General features: G+C 47.2%; 1 long non-coding RNA gene across 3 annotated transcripts in view; it reads right to left on the bottom strand.

The window, feature by feature from the left end:
* LOC140614740 (uncharacterized) overlaps window positions 1-15,096 on the bottom strand; it is a 141,872-nt gene extending 126,776 nt beyond the window's left edge. For all 3 annotated transcript variants that reach the window (XR_012015525.1, XR_012015522.1, XR_012015524.1), the window contains exon 1: window positions 14,966-15,096. This is a non-coding gene — a long non-coding RNA (uncharacterized lncRNA). The remainder of the gene's footprint in view (window positions 1-14,965) is intronic.
* Window positions 15,097-17,242: the final 2,146 nt, after the last annotated feature.

The raw sequence follows: 17,242 nt of genomic DNA, 5'->3' as shown, positions 1-17,242 counted from the left end.
CTGGAAGGAGGTTGGAAGGATGGGCAAATGGGTACAGGGAAGTGGGAAGTGGGAAGTACAGGCTTCAAGTTATGGAATGAATATGTCACAAGGATAAAAGGCACAGAATAGGGAATATAGTCAATGATAGTGTAATAGCACCATATGGTACAGATGCTACACTTGTAGTGAGCACAGCATAACATATAGAGATGTTCAATCACTGAAAAGTACAACTGTAACAGAACAGTGTGTGTTAACCATATACAAATAACAAAAATTTAAAAAATAAAAAAAAGATCCCTTTGCCTACTATTTAAAATCTGGATTATAGGGGGACAAGTGTAAAGGCAGGGAGACCAGTTCAGAGGTAGGACAAAGTATCATCTCCTATACCCAAGATGCCCACATCCTCATCCCTGTACCTGTGAGCTTGTTAGGTTATATGGCAGAGGAGATATAAGGTTACAGATGGAATTAAGGTTACTAGTCAGCTAATCTTAAAAGAGGGAGATTATGGGATCCCTGGGTGGCGCAGCGGTTTGGCGCCTGCCTTTGGCCCAGGGCGCGATCCTGGAGACCCAGGATCGAATCCCACGTCGGGCTCCCGGTGCATGGAGCCTGCTTCTCCCTCTGCCTGTGTCTCTGCCTCTCTCTCTTTCTCTCTCTGTGACTATCATAAATAAATAAAAATTTAAAAAAAAAAAGAGGGAGATTATCCTGGATTATCTTGATGAGGCCAATGTAATCATAAGGATCCTTACTTTACTCCATAGGCCTTGTGAGGGCAGAGCTGTCTCATTCACTGCTGTATCTCCAGCACCCATCAGAGTGCCTGGAACGTAGTAGGTGCTCAGTAAATATTTGCTGAATTAATTAAATAATTAAATACAAGGGAGAATCTAGGAAGGCCAAGTTTGGAGAAAGACGATGAATTCGAAGGTCAGCACTATGCTTCCAAGTAGCTCTGTGTGGCCCACTGTAGCCACTAGAAAGATCTGGGGGAAGAGATGAGCACATGGCTGGGCTAGGAAAGATGAAGCTCCTGCAGAGGTGCCCCCAGCCGCCCTGGGCCTATGAGGCAGCACTCAGAGAGTGTAGCTAGCCAGGGTTCCTCAAGGCAGGCAAAGGCGGACTAGAGGTGGCTCGGCTGACATTACCCACTAATAGGAGGTCCTTATCACCTGGGATGGAGCCGGGCGCTCTACTTAATTCAGGAGAAAGCTACTCTCCGGGAAACAGGTGCCAATTTGTAGCAATCACAATAAGAAACATCCTCTCTCTGGCTGATGCAAGCCAACAAGGTAATAGGGCATTGTGCAGTGCTGCGAGATCAAAAGGATTTTTTTTCCAAGCCCAAGGTGGGCACTTAATCCATCTTTTGCTCTCTCTCTCTCTCCCTCCATTACAGCCCTTGGATGTACTATTTACAGGGCCTACATTAGCTGCCTTTTCAGATATCGCGCTTCCTCAAAACCACTTCAGAAGGAAAGTGAATTAGAAATGAATTTGAGATGCTTGCAGCGCCTTTACTGCCTCCTCCCTGCCCTCAGACCAGCAAGCAGGGGGTTCTAGCCTGAATGTGGTAGCCCAGGCCCACATGCTCCCCAAGACACCATTATCCTCCACAGCTAAGGCACTAGCTGTGGTCCCAAGGGCTGGTGTCGGCGGCTGGGGTGCTGAGAAAGGGCTGAGCACAAGGTGTGGGTAAGGAGATGAGGCAAGAAATGCCAAGACTAGGCAATGGCAGGGGAAGCCAGGCAGAGACAAAGAAGCAAATCTGGGATATGGCTCATGCTCTGGGGGGGAAGAAAGCCTTCTATCCTCTGAAGGGCATGCCCTCTTGAGCATGCAGCTTCTCACTTTTCTCTGCCTGGGTCCCTCCCTGACCTCTAGGGAGCCCAGGCACCATTGCTAGGCCACTTAGGGCAGCTGCCTGGGTGGGTGTCACGTTTATAGAGATCTAGGCCCAGCTTCCAGTACCTTCATACCACAATGACCCCTCCTTCCCTCCAGACTCATTTGGAAATGCAATAACCCTTCCCTGATACGCAGCCATCTTCTAGGTGTGGCATTCCAGGAAAGGTTAAGGGAAGGCAGGAACATGGGAGTTTCTGTCCTTAGAGTGAGAGAAAGTTTCAACATAAAAGAATGCTTCATCAGAAATCCTCCAACGTGGTTTTACAGATAAGAACATTTGTGAACTAAGAGTAGGGACCTGACATTTCTGACCCATATCCAAATGCTCTGGCCTTTCTTTGATGAGTTTAAAATCTAGGTAGTACAACTGGAAACTTGGACTTCATCTCAGGTGAGGCTTTAGATCTGGGGTTGGGGCATGGACAAGAGAAGAGGATCCCACCCCAAGCTCCAGCTCCACTTAAATCATCATACTTATTGGGATTTCCCCAAAGAGTCTGAAAGTAAATGAACAATTAGCTGTGCAGGAAGCAGATTCTCAAATGGCTTCCAGTGATCCCTGCCTCCTGTTATCACACCCTTTTGTAACTCCTCGCTTAGTGTTGATTGGACCTCATGACTCACTTCTAACAAATATGGTAAAAGTGATGAGATGTCATTCTAAGTATAGGTTATAAAAGAAGAGATTCTAAGTAACTGTGGTAAACAGTATGGAGGTTCCTCAAAAAATTTTAAATAGAAATACCAAATGATCCAGTAATTCCATTACTGGGTATTCACCAGAAAAAAACAAAAGCACTAATTCAAAAAGATATATGCGCCCCTATGTTTATTACAATATTATTTATGGTAGCCAAGGTATAGAAGCAATGTAAATGCCACTGATAGATGAATGGATAAAAAAAAATAGGTAGTATATATAGACAACAGAATGGTCTAGATCTGGGCCTACATCTCTTACTCAGCCATAAAAAGGAATAAAATCTTGCCATCCATGACAACATGGATGGACCTAGAAGGTAGTATGTTAAGTGAAATATGTCATAGAGAAAAAGACAAATAGCACATAATTTCAGTTATATGTGAAATCTAAAAACTGAAACAAATGAACAAACAACAATAAAATAAAAACAAACAGACTCATAAATACAGAGAACAAACTGGTGGTTACCAGAGGGGAGGAGGAGGGGGAAATAGACAAATAGGTGAAGGGGATTAAGAGGTACAAAGTTCCAGTTGTAAGATAAGTTAAGGGGATGAAAAGTACAGCATATGGAATGAATGAATGAATGTTTTAAAAATTCTATTTCTACCTTGTTCATCCTCTTACTTGCTCTCTCTCCACCCTCCTGCTGAGGTACCATGTTGTGAGTTCCTATGTAGAGCTGTTTTGGCAAGGAGGTCTCTGGCCAATAGCCAGTGGGGATGCAAGGTCTGTCACCACCATGTGAGTGAGGCTGGAAGAGATTTTTTGCCCCCATAGAGCCTTGAAATGACTGCAATCCCAGCTGACATGCCAACAGCATCCTTGTGAGAGACCCTGATCCCTGTGAGGACCCAGCTAAGCTCTGCCTGCCTGATTTTCTGACCCATAGGAACTATATAAGAAATGTTCATTGTTTTAAGCTGCTGAGGTTTGGGAATAATTTGTTACAATGCAGTAGATAACTAACACAGAGTCCCTTCTGGAAGGTTGCTTTTCATGAGAAGGGTGAGCAGAGGCAGTGGGGAGACTCACACTCTGGTACTGGACTCAAGTCAGGAGTCCTAGGCACCATTTTTGGCCTGTGGACTCACTCCAAGGCCGTGGACAAAACCCTAACCATTTGTGGACCTTAGTTTCCCCAGCTGTAACTGTACCACTGAAGAGGACTCCGTGGCAGCTCTAACTGCCTATGAGTTAAGAACCAGAAAGGTCGTGGATAGAACTGGAGGATATTATGCTGAGTGAAATAAGTCAATAGGAGAAGGACAAACATTATATGGTCTCATTCATTTGGGGAATATAAAAAATAGTGAAAGGGAATAAAGGGGAAAGGAGAAAAATGAGTGGGAAATATCAGAGAGGGAGACAGAACATGAGAGACTCCTACTCTGGGAAACAAACAAGGGGTGGTGGAAAGGGAGGTGGGCGGGGGGTGGGGTTGATTGGGTGACAGGCTCTGAGGGGGGGCACTTGATGGGATGAGCACTGTTGTTATGCTATATGTTGGCAAACTGAACTCCAATTAAAAAAAAAAAAAGAACCAGAAAGGTGTGCAGCCTGAAATGACTAGATATCAGAAGAGGAAGGGGATGAAGGGAAGAGGTCTCATGGCCCAATACCACCCTTTCTGCAATTTTCTCCAGACCTTAACTGATCTCCTCCAGCCCTTGTCCCCTCAAGGACCCAGCTAGGACCCCCAGGTCAGTCACCCTACAGAAGAGTACTCCTCAGGGACCTTAGGTGCCATGAGGCGGCTTCTAGGGTAAACATCTCTTCTCGGAGACCCCAGCAGCAACACAGGCCTCCTGCAAACCAAAAGTAATGCTTGGACCTCTAGCTCTATACTGTAGGTGGGGGATGGGTGCCCTTCTCTCCACACCAGGCCTGGGACAGTCCCCAAGGTCCTACTTCTCTCCCTCAAGCTGCAGGAAAGCCTGGGAAAAGCCAGGCAGCTCCAAAGCTCCTAGGGAATTAAAAACAAGCCCAAATAAGGGTCCATTTCTACAACATTCCTTCAGGCTGCAAGGGAATGCCAGACCAGGGCAGCTTCCCCACAGCTGCCCCACCACCACCCCCAGGGCCAGCCCAGGCCTGGAAGAGCTATCTAGTGGCCGACCCCTGCAGCACTGCTGGCAGGACTGCTTTGAGCAAATCTATCCTCTCTGAGTCTGTTTTTCTTCTCATGGGCCCAGGCTCTGAAGGGGCCCCTGCCAAGTGACCAGAACTAATTGGTCAGATGTTCCAAAGCTCTGACAGGTTATTGTCAGTAGGTTCTCCGATCACCACAGAGGGCTCTTGCCGCCTATTATGCCCTGGATCATTCAGCCATCCCATGCTTTCTCTCATGAGCTATTCACTCCTCCTAAGTCAGGGTTTTCAACCTCCACACTAGACACTTGGGACTGGATACTTCTCTGCTATGGGGGATTGATTGTCCTGTGTATTAGAACGGTTAGGAAACATCCCTGGCTTCCACCCACTAGATGTCAGTAGCACATCCCCACCCCCACCCATTATAACCACCAAAAATGTTTCCAGACATGCCGCCTATCACCCTCTGCTGAAAAACCTGTCTCAAATGCATTTACTTATTTTTTTTTAAATTTTATTTATTTATTTATTCATGACCGACATAGAGAGAGAGAGAGGGAGAGACACAGGAGAAGGGAGAAGCAGGCCCCATGCAGGAAACCCAACGTGGGACTCAATCCCGGGACTCCAGGATTGCGCCCTGGGCCAAAGGCAGGCGCTAAACCGCTGAGCCACCCAGGGATCCCCTCAAATGCATTTAAAGGCCTTTTGCTGGTCTCTGATCAAGTGTTCTGGCTGCAGGGCTTTGGCAAGAGGAAGGCAAGTGGCAGACAAGAAGGAAATCTCACTGGGCACAGGACCACAAACCCCTAACCCACATTCACTCTCATGCTCTCGCTCTGACTTACTCATACACATACAAAGGTCAGAGCTGATAATCTAACCTTCCTAGAACTTGACAAGCCAGTATTAGTATGAAACTTGGGGTGCGGAGGAGTGGCTAAGTGGCTTGCCCAAGGCCACACAGCTCTGCTGGAACTCCAGCCCAAGTCTGTGCATCTCCAAAACCATACTCTATGCCCTGTGCCCCTCACCATTCTCCACATGAGAAACTACACTCCCCTCACTAGTCACCAGGTTCCTCACCATACTCCGGGGTGCCAGGTACCCACATTCTCCAGCTCAGGCTGCATTTCCTGAACCTCCTCTACTTCCACCTTCCAGTAGCTGAATTGCCCTGATCGAGGGCGATCGATTTGCATACTGTATCGATCTTAAGGGCTGTGTAATACGTTTGACTTGTGGCACTTTGCATAATTTTCTGATTAAGTTACTTATTTAACCTATTGACCTTTTTCTTAATTAGAGTATCTGGGTACCGCAAATGTTGAGTAGTAATCAAGTCGTGCGTTTCCCTGAGTGGAATTCACGTCCTCGCTGCTTCCCTGCTTTTTCATGACTCTGCTTCCTTTGCAGTGGCTTATGCTGAGCCAGCTGCCCCCTTAGACTCCCAGAGAAGAGTGATAGCGGTGCATGTGGGGCCATGCCTTCTCTGGCTTCTACTGTCCAGAAGATCCCCAGAACTTAAGGAAAGGGCCAAGATAGGGGACAGTGTTGGTTGAAATAACTGTTCACAGCTGAGTGGTTAGGTTTAGTCACTGTTATTCATTAGTTGTTATGTGTTAATACAGTATCTCCAAATGTAGTAGCCTAGGACAATGCCCATTTGGTATTTCTTAGGAATCCATGGGTTGGCTAGATAGTTCTAAGGCTCTGGGTCAGGTTCTAATAAGTCAAAGATATGGCAGGAAGGCCTGCTCACAATGGGAGGAGCAAAGATTTGGGACATATGAGCCTTCTCTACTTCAGAGGAAGACGTGTCCAGTCAAATGCTCAGAGTCTTGACACAAGAGCAAAACAAAGGTGATCCTCCTCCTTCAATTCCCCCACCCTGACCACCCACCCCAAACTCCAAATATCGTGCAACTGGAGCCCAGGGAAGTGAGGGCTGAGAGTGCAGCTTGCTACCACCTCTCATCTTGACATCTGTTTCTTAATTCTTAATTAAGATTAAGGGTTCGTAAAAATCTTCCTGCCCTTCTAGTCCCACTGGGGTCAGGAAGACTGGGAGCAGCTCTCTCAAGCCCTGTGGCTGTGACTACTACCCTCTCCCCTCTGTGGCCACATCTTTCCCATGCTTCCTTCACGGGCCCCAGGAACTCCAACAAGGCTCCTGCCACCCAGGGCTCAATGCAGGATGGGACATGAGACTCTCCTACTCTCAACCCCCAAACCTGTTCAAAAGGGCAGTTAGCCCCAGGGAGGACTCAAGACCCACACCAGCATCTAAATACCCCTTCTCCCCTCCATGGGAGAGACTACCAGTTGTTTGCCAAGATCCAATCTCTGCTCCTCCCATAGTAAGAGCTTTTTTTGTTTATTTTGCAGCTTTATTGAGATATTCTTGATATATAACAAATTGTATATAAAGTACACAATTTGAGGAGTTTGACATATTTATCTGCATGAAACCATCACCATATTCAAGATGATGACTCTATCACTCCAAAAGCTGTTCTATGCCCTTCTGTAGACCCTTCCTTGTTCCTCCCTTCCCATGTCCCTCATCCACAGACAACCAAAGATCTGTCACCACAGATTATATGTTGTTTTCTAAAAATTTGCATAAGTGGATTCATACAGTATGTATTCTTTTGTCTGCCTTCTTTTCACTCAGTAGATCTGCTCTGAGATTCATCCATGTTCGTTCCCTTTCACTGTGAAGTGTACTCCACTGTATGGATGTACCAAAATCTATTTATCTATTCACTTTTTGATGGGTCACTTCAACTGTTTCCAGTCTGGAGTTGTTACAAATGAAGTTGCTACATTCACATATCAGTCTTTGTGTAGATCTAGGCTTTCATTCTCTTGGGTAAATACATAGAAGTGGATTACTTGGATCATATGGCAGACGTATGTTTAACCGTCTAATACACTGCCAAGCTATCATCCGAAGTGGCTGTAGGTTTTACATTCCCACAAGTGGTGTGTGAGAATTCCTCATCAACACATAGTCTGATCAACCCTTTTTATTTTAGCCATTCTACTGTGACTTTAGGAGCATCTCATTATGGTTTTAATCTGCATTTCTCTACTGATTACTGAGCTATTTTTATGTGCTTAATGCCATTTGTATATTCTCTTTTAAATTGGGCACAGGATTGACTAACTTCTATCTTTCTGCCTCCCTTGCAGCTAGGTATGGTCACATGATAAATAAAATGTGGGAGAAATAGATTTTTTGAACTTCATGCCTGTTTAAAAGAAAATTGTTTGCCTTCAGTCCATACATTATATCAATCTGCTTTGGCTGCAATAATACTGCATAAAACCACCCCAAACCTCAGAGGCACACAAACATGAATATTATTTTTATCTTGCTGACAGGCTCTGTGCAGCTGCTCTGTTTCCAGCTGGGGGACAAGTTCAGGTCTCTTTCACGTGTTTCATTTCAGCACCCATATTCCTGAGAAGCCAGCTCATGCCTGAGATCACAAGCTCCCAGAAAATCAAACAGAAACTCAGGATGCTTCTTGGCCTAAACTTGGATCTGGGGAGAGGAAGTCTACTCCCCTCTATGGAGGTAGATCAAGAAGAAGGGAAATTTTGTTGAACAATCTAACCTCCTAGGGTGCTCCTTCCCTTCCCACATGCTGAGGCATGGTGTATCTGTGCCCACATCTGACTGTGCAGGGAGGAGACTGTTCTGTGGGTGGTAGAGCAGCAGGAAAGGGGACCTGGGTCCCCTGAGAGTCCTCATGGAACAGAACTGCCCACATAGTCTTGTCTAAGGACTGTTATGTGAGAATGAAGTCAGAGAATGAAGTCAACTCCATCTTCTTTATGACCCTGCATTTTTAACCCTCTTTGTTCCCCTAATGTAGGCTGTACCTTAACATATGCTCCAGCATTTCCTTTTCCAGCACAAGGAAATATGTTTTTGTTTTGCTTTGCTTTAATCTCCTCTCATGTAGAAAAAAGAAATCACATTACCCAGAAAGCATTCTTTCATGTCTAGCAGCCTAAAGAGGGAAGGTTCCAGGTCAAAATGCAGAAGTAAATGCTTCACATTACCACCCTGCCACATGAGCTACTCTACTGGGTATTTCCAAGAATTCTGGGAACTGACCTGTCATATTCAGAACACTGCCTTCCCTGGTCTTCACTCCAGTATGTTCACCTTCCTCTTAGACAGAGGTCCTGGCTCTTGGTTTGCCCCTAGTTCTTCCTTACCTAGGCCTGTTGCTGGTCTTGCAGCGCCAGGTGCCAAACCTGGCCCTGGCATCCTTGCCTCTAACTGGCAGTGCCTCCACCTAGCCTTGCTCCACTCAACAAACACTGAATAACAGGCTCTGGCATCTCCTGAGGCTCTACACTCATCAGCATGCTGGGAGGTAAGTGCAGGCAACTGGGGAGAATTTACCTTCAGCAACAGGCTTCTCACACAGAAGCCAAACACACCCCAGCAGGTATTGAGTGCAGGGGTCGGGGCCTCCAAAGGCTTCTGAACATGTTTCTTCTCCTGCTCCGCAGAGGCAGCCTCTTTCTCTCTTGCCTCTGTCTTTCACAGCCCTAGCCCCGTTTCTGTGCCCCTTTGCAGGCACAGTTGTCAGGCTCTTCTTGGGGGTAGGGGGAGTCCTGAAAGCCAAGGCACTGCCCCAGCTTCCTCTGCCACTTCTTCCTGTATACACTCTCTGGCAACTAGCAACTCCACCCAACTCCAGAAGAACCCCAGATCCCACAGCCTGCTCTCCTCTCTGCCCTCAAAATTCCCATCCTCTTCTATGCCTGGCAACATCCTTCCCATCCTCCAGGTTCTGGTTAGATGACACCTGCTCCAGGAAGCCTGCAACATTGGCTCCCTCAAGCAGTGGCTGTTTCCTCCTCTGACTTCCAGTGAACCCCAAACACCTCTGCTCTGGTTCCAGCCCCTCTGTATCATTGTTAGATATTTACCTACTTCCTCCCACCCATCATTCTGTGCCTTCTTTGAAGGAAGGGCCAAAGTCTTTTTTTGTATTTGGGTCTCCAGCACCTGGCCTAGTGCCAAACAAATGAGACATGTTAAATCAGTATTTGCCAATGGAGGAATGAATGAGCAAAAAGAGACAAGAAATAAATGGCCAGTTAGATGGAAGTCTGCTTAGATGCACTTTTCCTTTCCAGCATTTCTTTCTGTTCAAATATGCATTATGTATTTATTTACTATCTCCTCTTCCACTTCCCTGTAAGCTCCATGAAGACTCAGCTGTGTCAGTTTTATTCACAGCTATGTCTTCAATACCCAAAGCCTGGACCTTAGAAGGTGCACAGTAAATATCTGTTTTAGAAATGAAAAAAAAAAAAAAAAAGTGCGCAAATACTGGATGGGAGGACAAATGAGTGTGTGAGAGGGTAGCAGGATAAAAGTAAGAAGGAGGGCAGCCTGGGTGGCTCAGCGGTTTAGTGCCACCTTCAGCCCAGAGCCTGATCCTGGAGACCCGAGATCGATTCCCACATCAGGCTCCCGGCATAGAGCCTGCTTCTACCTCTGCTTGTGCCTCGGCCTCTCTCTCTCTCTATCTCTCATGAATAAATAAATTTTAAAAATCTTTAAAAAAAAAAAAAAAGTAAGAAGGATGTAGTCAGCTTTGTAATCTAGAATTTAGATTACACTAAACTGATTAGACCAGGCTAACTAATTCTTCTTGGGGGAAAGACTGCTCTTTCTTGGAGGGAAAAAACCCCCAAACTTGTGGCCTTTTGGTTTTACAAAGGCAAGGCCCCAGGGTTGATATAATAGTATAGGTTAGAGAAATTTTGCATTTTTATCAAAAAACTTCTTTACAAAATAATTATTAAGAGTCTGCCCCATGGACATATATCTGTACTTTTTTCTTTAATGTTAAAAGTGGCAGTTTTTCCTTTGGTTATGTTTTGTTATTCCTAATGATTGGGAGGGAGAAGTTTCAATGGCCTTAGGCCCAGAGAAGAGAAGGAGAGAAGCCCCTGAGATGAGTAGAAGCAGCAGCACCCCTCCTTCGCCCAGCCCAGGGACAGCGGCCCCTAGCACCAGGGAGAAAGAGGCAGGCAAAGAGCTTCTTATGATGTACCACATATAGTGGGCTGGGGGAATATTGAAATGGGGGTCCAAATTTAGGTTTCCTCTGAGGGACACAATTTCCTCAATGTAATTCATTCCCCCATGACAACTTTATGTTAGCGGAGCCTAGGAGAGTAAGGAAGGCCGCTGTGCCCATGCCTGGAGCAAGCTGCTGTGAAGGGAGGAGAGGGAGCCAGAGAAGCAAGGGGAGTATGAGAGAAGCCCACAACTGCAGCTCACACAAGTAGTGACAAGCAACAACCACCACAAGTAAATACTCCCCAGAGAGCCTCAGGGAAATGCAGATGGGGTGGAAATTTCCTCTGAGCAATCAGAGTGATGGCCACTGTATCTTACTAGAATAGTAAGAATGACTGTAAGAGCCCCAAGAAGAACAGATTATTGATGGATGGATTGATGGATGGATAGATGGATGGATGAGTGGGTGGGTGGGTCAGTGGATAGATGGATGGGTAGATGGGTGGATCAGGGAGATGCATGGATAGAAGAAATGGATGAGGTGGTAGATGGGTAGACAGACAGGTAACTGGCTACTATTACACCTTCTACCTTTAAGTAGATAAGCCCAAAGAGAGTGACTGGCCACTTGGATATCTGAGTTATGAAGCAAACAGGTGAATGTATTGCCCATCTGGAACTCACTTCACTGCCTAAAGTCCTAAAAAACAAGCCTGTCTCTTGTGCTTCCTGGCCTTCTGCCCTGGCAACCCCTGTCCCATGCTGATGCATGAATGTGCCTCACACAGCCCAAGGGAGGAAAGCTCCTAGTTAAAATATTCAACTGCAGTGCTAAGAATGCACACTGATTACCGAGTGTGTCCCAGGCCCAGCTACTCTGTCTACAGCAGCAGCCTGATTAGTGAAGGAGGCAGTTCAATCAGCACAGCCTTCAGCCTGCACACAGAACCCAGCACCGCCAGCTCCTCAGAGGCTGGCTTTCCTGAGTGGATGGGACCGGCAGAGGGATGTGGCTGTTGCTGACCCTCAGGAAGTCAGCGTTGCCCCCTGTCTCTTGGCTGCCTCTCTAAGACCTGGATTCTATTAGCACCTCACAGTCTGCCAGGCTGAGTCTCCTTGCCAACCACGTACCAAATAATCATTTAATCATCACAGTACCTTGAAGCTGATTTTGTTACTATTCCCATTTTATAGATGAGGAGACTGAGGCTCAGTGAAGTCATGTAGGCTGTAGTTCTAATTCAATCCCAGGTCCTAAATGTCCATGTAATGCTGTCCCTACTGCAGGAATCTGACAGTAAAGGAGACCAGTCAGAGATCTATCCTTTCTGTCCAGAAGAGCTGGCCAGGTGGGGTGAAGCTGATCATGGAGTCATTCCTTTTATGGACTCATTTTGGCTTCCTAAAGTGCAAGTCCTCACAGACTTCCATCCACAGACCCACCTGCAGCTCCCAGACACTCCATTGGACCCCCAGACCACAAGAACTGGCCCTTTTTCCTGGCCCTGTAGCCCTGCCCTCCTCCCACAGCCCTTACATCCAGGCCCAGTAACCTGGCCTCCTGCTTGCCCTGAGCTGGCACCACTGACCCTGGGGGCCCCTACCCATCCTTAGCCCTCTTCTTTTTCAGAGCTCCCTGCTGCCCTGACTCCTACCCAGACCCACAAGGTCCTCTCATTCCTCCTAGCTCCCCTACTCCTGTCCTGCCTCTCATTGTCCCCAGCCAGCATCATTCCCGTGCCCCAGCCATACCCAGATGCTACAGACATCACCCAGACTGTTCCTTCTGCAACAATGCCATTTACTTCTCCCTTCCTCCTCCTCCTCAGCCACCCAGGAAATACCAACACCTCTTTCATGCCTCAACTTGAGTATCATTTTCTTAATGCAGCCTTTTTAGTTCCTTTCCTCCTCCAGTCCAAAGACTCAAATAAGAACTCTTTCCTTTGAGTCTTCATGGTTTCCCGTCTCATCACAGGCCCAATAATACTTGAGTGTTCTTTTGTCTTCTCATGTCTGGCTCCTCCATCAGTTTGCTAGATTTTGAAGGTAGAGGCTCTGTCTTTCCCTTTACTCCTCCAGCACCCAGCTCTGGGCAGGAATTAGTGATGTTTAATCAATCACCAAATGACTGTCAGAACCAAACCATTCCTGTCCAACCTCACACACTCCCTGGAACACTGCAGTTGATTAATAAGTGAATGTGGAGGGTGGGTGGGTATTGGGGAAGAGCTGAATGTTCAGCATAGGTTCAAATTTTTGCTGAGTGGATATAGGCCTTGAATCCCCCCAGAATGAGACATTCCAAGAGCCTCCTCTCACCTACCAGTGAGCTGTAATAGGTCCAAAATAGCTTTGCAAGAACTTCTGGGGTCTTGTCCAGTTGAACTCTGCACTGCTTGTGCTTGTCTCCAGGCAGAACAGACAATGAATTGTGGCCATAAGGTCAATCAGATGAGACCTGATGACCGAAGCACATCATAGGGCTAGGAAGAGAGATTATTAAGCAATAGAATGGAAGCTCTGTTCCCTGGGTATTTGGCCAACTACAAATTGCTCCAAGGCAGACATTCTGGGATCTTCCATATACCAAACCAGTTCACAGGTCCAAGGCCAAGGCCAATGGATGACAAGGTTACCCCGCACCCAACACAAGAATTTCCCCAGTGGAGTCTGTTTTCTAGAAACAGAGACTAATTGGATTCTATTCACATGTGTACCCCCTGCCCTTTGACAGGCAGAGAATCACATGAGGGAGCTACAGCTCCCTCAATTTCTTCTCGAACCACGGCAGTAGAACAAGAACATGGTTAGAGATGGGGCAAAACATTCAACACAAATTGTCTCTAAGTTATTTGTATGTCATCTTGTTTCTCATAAAATAAAGATGAAAACACTTTTAGGTAACCCAGAGCATAAGACTGCCATTAAGTTACTCTGAATCTCTCATTCTTAAATGTAGAACATTAAGTTCCATTAAGAAATTTCCTTCTCTCCTTCTATGCCTCCGTCCTTCCTCCTAGGATCCGGGTACTCCTGAGGAAAGGTATTATGCCCTAAAACTAGGCTCTGGCCAACAGGATGTAAGCAGAAGGGTGACAACTTCTTTAAGCCTTTTTAAAACAATAGCTGGGGTGCCGTTTCCCCTCTTTATTCACCACTTCATCTGCCCTCTGCTTGGAATGCAGATATGCTGTGCAGAGCTCTATCTGTCACCTTGGATCATTCACACAAAAACCACATTCTAGGGATGGAGAAGCATGAACTGGAAGGAGCATAAAGGAGCAGAAAAATGTATCAGCCAATGCCTTACTTACCTCTAAGGTCTGTACATGAGAATGAAATAATTTATTGTCCTCCTCTTCCTTTTTATGTTTTTTAAACTACCATTTGTTTGGATCCCTGTCACTTGCAGATCAATACAGGGCCCCTGTCCTACCCACTAATCTCAGTTGGCACCATCTCCTCAAATGGAACATGGTCCGATTCTCCATCCTCTCCTCCTCTCCCAATAGGCTCCACGGTCTTTATGCATATTGCTCCACAACCACCTCCGTTAACCTTTGGAAGACCAAAGGAACGTGGCCAAAATTGTATGTTATAAACAACCTCAGTATTGCATATGGCAACAGTTGTTGACTCTGACTCGTGGGGCACTGGGTGATTTTTATTTCCTCCCTTTTCCATATGCTCTTGTTTCCTTCAATGAGCATTTATTACCCTTAATAATAAGAAAAAATAAACAATCTAATAGAAAAAATATTCTGATACAGCCCAAACAAACAAACAAATGTAAAAATGCCTCTAAGGACAACTCCAAAGTCCAGAGAAGTGGGATTGCCGGAGAAGGGCAAAGGACGGGGAGATGCTCCTCTTAAGGTGCCGCGTGTGTAAGGCGTAGCTGGTCAGTCACCAAGCCAAGGGACTTGCGTGGGCCGCCTCGAGCCTTTGTGAACCCCAAAGGCAGGTATCATCTCCACCTCACAAAGGTGAAAACCCGAGGCTCGGAAAAATTCCGTTATTTTTTCACCCGAGTCACACAGCTCGTTGACACAGCCGTAATCGGAAGCCAAGTCTCCCCAGCTACGAAGCCTGCCATCATTTGACTATGTGAAGCTATTTCCTTTACTTAGATTTCTGAGTATCTGGACCTACAACATCATCCTCAGGAGAGTCAAGCCTCTGACTACTGCTGAGGGAATTACCTGGCTTGGCGAAACGGAAAAGTCTGAGCGCGGGTTCAGCGGCAGCCCGGCGGGCGCTGCAACCCCATCCTCAGGGCTCGCTCTTCTCGGTCGGTCGGTCGGTCGGCCCTCTCTCCCTTCCAGACTTCTCACCGTTGGAACCGGAGCCATGGCGCCGACAACCCCCGCCCCCCGAGGCGCAGCCTCCACAGGCCGAGAGTGAAAGCGGGCCTCTCGGTCCCAGAATTCTCCGCAATAGCGTCTTCCCTCCCATTGGTTCTGGGCGAGTCACGTGCCCATCCCTGGGCCAATCACCGTTCCCCAAGAGCGCCGCGGGCCGTGGCGTGACCCCTGAGGAGCTGAGAGAGCTGCCCTGAGGAAGTCCCGAGGTTGGTTTCCTGAAAGGATGTGCGAAGATGTGTCGGGGTCGCAGCATCCCTCAAGTTCCCAGCGGCCACCTTGGGCCTCCGCTGCCCTTAGCCTCGGCCACCGTGGGAACCACTTCTCTGTGTGAGGACCGGACGCGAGGCCGCCCGCCACCGGAAGGGCGCGGCCCGTGCAGTCATGGCTTCTGTAGGACCCACGTATTCCTTTCCCAGATGGATTCTGTTCTCCTTGAAATCCTTTAATGAGGAGCAGACAGGCATCGCACATAGATCTGGATGTGGACTCAGAGCCAGAGGCGTTTGATGATTTATTAATTGACCCACCAAATCTAGTCTGTCTCTGTGGGCCGGTGCTAAGAGGCCATCTCCTTCATTACCCGGCAAAGTTTGACTCCGTGAAGACGATCCCTTTTCAGTGACTTCTAACAGAGGAATTTCCTTTGGCAATTCAAGTCAACGGGCGTTTACGGAGCACCAGCTACGTGTCGCAGTCGGCCGGGCTGGAAATGCAGAGACGGAGGCGACCCAGATCCTGCTCACAGCCCAGTGGATGGGACAGGCCTGTGAGTCCGTGTCTTCAGTGCTGCGCAGAAAATACTCTGTTCGTTTCTTAGGGCGGCCCTAGTAAATGAGCACAAACTGGGTGGCTTCAAACAACAGAAATGTATCCTCTCACAGTTCTGGAGGCCAGATTTCTGAAATCCAGATGTTGGCAAGGTTGATTCCTTCTGGAAGCTCCAAAGAAGAATCCATTCCATGTGTCTCTCCTAGCTACTGGTGGCTACTGGCAATCCCTGGCATTCCCTGGCTTCCCCAGCTTGTAGACCTCTATCCAGTCTGTCTCCATCTTCACATGGTCATCCCCCTCTGTGTCCTTGTCAAATTTCCCTCTGCCTTTTCTCTTATAAGGACAGCTGTCATTGGACTTAGGGTCCACCCTAAATCAGGATTATCTCACCTCAAGATCCTTAATTGCATCTGCAAAGACTCTTTTTCTGAATAAGGTCAACTCACAGGTTTCAGGCAGATGAATCTTTTGAGGTTCTCCATTCCGCTTGTAACAGTCACTGTGCAGGGTACAGAGAGGCATCAGAGAAGGGAGTGGTTTTCTGCCTTTCGAAAGTGACGGCAGTGGTGTCCTCAAAGAAGAGGGCCTCCTCTTTCCAAGAGGATAACAGGAGTTTGTAAGGGACCAAGGGGAGGAAGGACATTGTGGGAAGCAGCAGGTAATGAGGCAGAGCCAAGACAGTGAGCCATCAACTTCAGGGAACTAACAGCAGTGTGGCGTGGCTGGGCCCTGGAAGGGAGAGTTGGCGGGGGGGCGGGCAATGAGGCTGGAGCGAGCAGTGGAACCAGACCTTGACAATGCTTGCCAAGAAACATAGACTTGGTCCTTTGAGCCACATGAAGCCACCAAAGAGAGAACCAGTTCTCTGAGGGTGAGTGCTCAATTTAACTTTTCTTATGGATGTTTGCATTTCCTTTTCTTTTTTCTTTTTAAAGATTTTGTTTATTTGACAGAGAGCGCAAGCACAAGGATGGGGAAGCATCAGAGGGAGAAGCAAGGAGCCGATGAGGGGCTCAATCCCAGGACCTTGGGGTTAATGACCTGAGCCAAAGGCAGACTCTGGTTAAGCCACCCAGGTACCCCAAGGGTGTTTTCATTGCCTTTGCAATCTTGGCAAATGTTAAATCGTGAGCTACTTAACAGCAAAATTCACGTTTGATTCACCTTTGTACAGTGCTCATGTCTAGCATGTAGTATGTGCTCAGCAAACATGTCCTGTTTAGTGAATGAACTGAAAAGGCAATTACTAAGTGCAGGTGGCCTCCAGCTCTCACCCATGAGAGGCAGTGTGGGAATGAAGTACAGAATTCATGTTTATCAGTCTGTGTCCAAATTGCAATTCTG

Source organism: Canis lupus, chromosome 23 (genome assembly GCF_048164855.1).
Source record: "Canis lupus baileyi chromosome 23, mCanLup2.hap1, whole genome shotgun sequence".
Taxonomy (NCBI): domain Eukaryota; kingdom Metazoa; phylum Chordata; class Mammalia; order Carnivora; family Canidae; genus Canis; species Canis lupus.
Note: the sequence above shows the minus strand (reverse complement) of the source record. Positions and strands in the feature narration are given on the sequence as shown.